The sequence below is a fragment of the Chrysochloris asiatica genome, unplaced genomic scaffold (assembly GCF_000296735.1).
Source record: "Chrysochloris asiatica unplaced genomic scaffold, ChrAsi1.0 scaffold00128, whole genome shotgun sequence".
Classification (NCBI taxonomy): domain Eukaryota; kingdom Metazoa; phylum Chordata; class Mammalia; order Afrosoricida; family Chrysochloridae; genus Chrysochloris; species Chrysochloris asiatica.
This window is the reverse complement of record NW_006408646.1, coordinates 9,633,372-9,638,165: the sequence shown is the minus strand read 5'-3', so window position 1 is coordinate 9,638,165 and position 4,794 is coordinate 9,633,372. Positions and strand designations below refer to the sequence as shown.

Sequence of the window (4,794 nt, the reverse complement as noted above, 5' to 3'; positions counted from 1 at the left end):
AGATGATACATCCTTGCTTGCTGAAAGCGAAGAGGACTTAAAATACTTACTGATGAAGATCAAAGACTACAGCCTTTTGTGTAAGTTGCACCTCAGTGTAAAGGGAAAAAAAAATCCTCACAAATAGATAAACAAATAACATCATGTTAAATGGGAAAAGATTTAAGTTGCCAAAGACTTCATTTTGCTTGTATTCACAATGAGCACTCATGGAAACAGTAGCCAAGAAATCAAATGATCCTTTGCATTAAACAGCTCTGCTACACGAGACTTCTTTAAGGTGTTCAAGAACAAAGATGTCAGTTTGAAGACTAAGATGTTCTTGACCCAAGCCATGGGATTTTCAGTAGCCTCATATGCATGTGAAAGTTGGTCAATGAATAAGGAAGACCATAGAAGAAAACTTTGCTGGAGAGAATTATTGAAGATATCATGGACTGCCAGAAGAATAAACAGTCTGTGTTGTGGAAAAAGTACAGCCAGAGTGTTCCTTAGAAATCAGAATAGTGAAACTTCAACTCTCATACTTCAGACATGTTATCAGGAGGGACCAGTCCCTGGAGAAGGTCATAATACTTGGTAAAGTGGAGAGTCAGAGAAAAAGTGGAAGACCCCTACTTCCACAGCAGTACTAGGCTCAAGCATAACAATTGTGAGGATGGTACAAAACCAGGCATTGTTTCATTCTGTTGTGCATAGGGTTGCTATGAGTTAGAATTGACTTGATGGCACCTAACAACAAAAACAACAATCTGAAAGTTGCTTCTGTGTTCAGTGTGCACCCTCACCCAGGACCCTCTTATTGCCATCTTTGGGATTCCCTTCGCCTTTCTTGGATTATATCTCTAATTTCTAGTAGCCCAAGTCTTCTTAATTGATTAACTCCTTCTTTAAGGACAACCAAATACTCCGGTAGCTTCCTGAGATAGACCTCATAGGAGATAAGTTTATTGAAGTTTTGCTTTTTTGAAAATATCTTCACTCCAACCTTTCCTTCCCTTCTAGGTTGGAAATAGTTTTCCTAAGGTCATGATCTCCTGACTTTCATCATTGAGAAGTCTGAAGTTATTCTAATTGTTAATCCTTTGTGACTGTTTTTCTTTTTGGAAATTTTACTTTGCTTTATCCTGGTGTTCTGAAATTTCACCATAATGTGTCATATTATGGATCTGTTGTCCATTATACTGAGTCACTATAAACCTGCTTATTATGGTAATTGATGTGTTGGGTAATTCTGATGGACTCTTTCTTTGATTTCTTCCTTTTGTTGTTGTTGTTGTTGTTGTTTTCTCTTTGGGACCTTCTATGTTTGGATGTTAGATTATCTGAACTCATAGTCTGCTGTTGTCATCTTTTCTCCCCATTTTCTATAGCTTGGTCTTTGAATTTGTCTTCCCAGTTTTCTGCCTTTGTATTTTTTCATTTCCAAGGTCTCCTTAATTTTAGTTTTCTGTTTTATAGCATCTAATCATTTCTGTTTACCTTTTGACATTTTCTTCTCTCTGAATAGTCTCTATCACTTTCAAGCTTATAATTTTATAATCTTTAATCCATCTTGAATCAATACTTGCTTGTGAGTTAGTGTGGAATTCCGTTCTATTTTTATTTTTATTTTATTTCTTTTATATTTTCTAATAGATCTGCCAAAGAATGCATCCTTTCACCATTGATTTACAGAACTATCTTTTTATCTATATTTCACCTCTCACCCCATATCTTGCCTCACATTACTGTGAAATTTGATTCCTAACCCCACCTGTGTGCTGATAGGCTGCCCTCCTCACTGTGGTGTGTATTTTCCCACTGTCTGCTCTAAGCCCCATGTCTAAAAATTCAGTCTTCTCTCTCTGCAATGAATGGCACTTTTAATAGATTTGCCTCTCCAGAGGATATTAGGTGGGAAAAAAAGGTATCATATTCGCTGATGATCCTTGAAGAATGAAAACAATAAAACTTGCAATAAAAGTTGTGTCATCTTCAGTAGAAATGTCACTTTGATAGAAAATTCTTAGTCAAGAAAATGAACAAACGAACTAGGAATTATGAAATTATATACAGTTTTTCCATAACTATAATTTTTTATTCATAACTAGATGAAGCTCTCAGAAGGAGTCTGAAGAAATCTAGAGATGAATAAATCAAGGTTCTATTCTAATGGTTCCCTAACTATTGCATTTCCATAGCAACAGGTTTGATTCTCCAGGAGGCAATCATACCATATTAGTGAAAGTTACCAATGAGTATGTGGCTTACTTTGTGCCTTGAAATATTAAGGAACAACTTAAACAAACAACATACAGCAGTGAGCAGTAGCAAGAACTTTGCACCTGGAGGAGCACATGGCCATTGTTGCTATGCAGCCTGGAAGTTGTAAACATATACTTTTATTGACTTTAGTAGAATTGCCATGTATCAAAGGTCTTATGGACATTATACCAAATATTCTGTCAAGAGATAATCTTATATTAGAGCTGATAAACCTGAGAGTTGTAGAGGTCAAATACCATATAAGAGGACTTAGGGGTTGAGTCCTGATCTCACTCCAAAGCCCATGATTTTCCACTAACCATACATTATTTTATGTAACATTGAACCCTGAAAAGAGACACTTACCTTCTTTGAAGTCATGCTCTGGTTGTTTCATGAACACATCATGTTTTCCTGGCAGGTCATTGTACAGCGCTGCCTCTCAGGCAAGGACATGTCTCACGTTAAGGCTGCCTGTATTATGTGCGGATACCTGAAGCTGCTGCCCATGTTCCTCATGGTGATGCCAGGCATGATCAGTCGCATCCTATACACAGGCAAGTCCTGAATCCACATGCCCTATCGTTTTTATGCTTGAACCCTGAGAAGTATTTTTAGTGTTTCAAACTCTTGATAAACTAGAATATCCAAGAATAGAAGTGAAATCACAATTCCAAGTGAAAGAAACAGCTTGCACAGAGGCTATAAAGAGAAAATTTGGTGTATTTGGCACTTCAATCACACATGAGTCTGAGTCTTGTTTTGATGAATGGCCTGGATTTAAGCAAATCTAGAGAATAATGTGTCCCTAGGTGACACAAATGTTTAAGTACTCCACTACTAACCAAAAAGTTGGTGGATCAAATCCACCCAAAGTTTCCTGCAAAGAAAGGCTTGGAGATCTACTTCCAAAACAATTGCAGCCATTGAGAACCCTATAAAACACGGTTTTACTCTGATTGCATTCAACTCTGAGTTGGTATTGACCCAATGGCAATGTTTTGGTTTGTTTTATTTTTAGTATTTCTTTAGAAGTAAGACAAAGTACTAGAGAATGAGGTTGTTGTTGTTGTTAAGTGCCATCAAGTCGTTTCAGACTCATAGCCACTCTGTATAGGGTTTCCAAGGAGCGGATGGTGACTTGAACCACTGACCTTGCAATTCAAACTGACCTCGTGGTCCAGCATATTAACCCACAGCGCCATACCAGGACTTCTACCAGAATGAGGTAGAAATGTACAAATATGAAAGAACTGTGGTGGTTGAATGCTGTGGCATCTCTAATTTGAGAAGATCTAGAGAGTGTCTCTTGATTCCTCTGAGAAGGTTGGAGCGCTATATTAACTTTTACTGCTTGGAATTGGATTGGTTGGGTTTAATTTTTGAGTTAGCTGAGAGTAAGTAGTGCTATTACTGAAAATTTTCATAAAAATTACCTTTTTTTCTTAATTACAAAATGACCTTTCTTGACTAGTAAGAGCCTCTCTGACTATTATTGGGTCAATCTGGAAGACTCTGAATCTCGCTGATGTGTTTTATTTGCGTGAAATAACATTACAATATTGTTTAAAACAGTAAAGATGTTCAACAAGCAGGGAACAGCTAAAAAATATACCTGTTCTATGAAAATTGCAATCAAAAGAATGAAGGCTCTCTCAAAACTTGGGAAAATTCTGACATTATATTAAATAAAAAAAAAAGCAGCTGGCGGGGCTTGATGGTGGCTCGGGTGGAGGTGCAGTGAAGTTCAACGTCAGCAATACCACAGAATACCAGGCAAAGCAGATCCACGACAGAGATCCTAAACTCAGAACCACAGAAATAGGAATATTTTGAAGGTTTGAAGGCCTACAGATTGTGGAACTTAAAGCTGAAGTAAAAAATCACATACTTTTGAATCTGCCGGGATGGGCTTGGAGGCCTGAAGCCGACATATTGGGCGAGACCAAACGGCAAGACAAACGGGGGAGCAGAAACACCACGGAAAAACGCCGCGGGAACCTTGGAGCAAAGATGGACTTTGTCAGTTTTTGCTTTTTTCTGATTTTATTTGCTTTTTTCTGATTTTATTTTTTTTCTTTTTTTGGTGTCTGGTCATTAGCGTGCCCACTGTTTGCCCACCTCTGTTCTGGTGACTATAGGGGGTAGCCTGAGCTAGTGGACAACCCCCACCCTCACCACTGGTGGGTTCTTCTGCCACACATGCGCACAGATACTCCGGTCCAGAGCAGGCCCTGAAGGCTTTTTGCTTATTTGTCTTTTGTTTTTCTAAAACGGGAAAGGGCAGGACAGGGATGTACAGAAGGAAAGAGAATTTAAAAACAAAACAGACCAAAAATTAAATCAAAGCCTGAGGTATAGCATAACAACCAACACTGTTATCTCTCTGGCAGCTTTGAAAGCAAGAAACTGAAGAGAGGGCCTTAAATTCAAACTCATATTAGACTACAGATTTTTTTTTTCTTCTCTCCCTCGTCTCCTTTTTCTGTGATTATAGACTGCAGTATTCAGTCTAGTTTTTGTTGTTGCTGTTTTTTGTTTGTTTTT

General features: G+C 38.0%; 1 protein-coding gene across 1 annotated transcript in view; it reads left to right on the top strand.

Moving 5' to 3' along the window:
- Positions 1-4,794, top strand: part of LOC102822219 (low affinity sodium-glucose cotransporter-like) — an 83,063-nt gene that overhangs the window by 50,120 nt on the left and 28,149 nt on the right. The gene's annotated exons all lie outside the window — the stretch shown is intronic.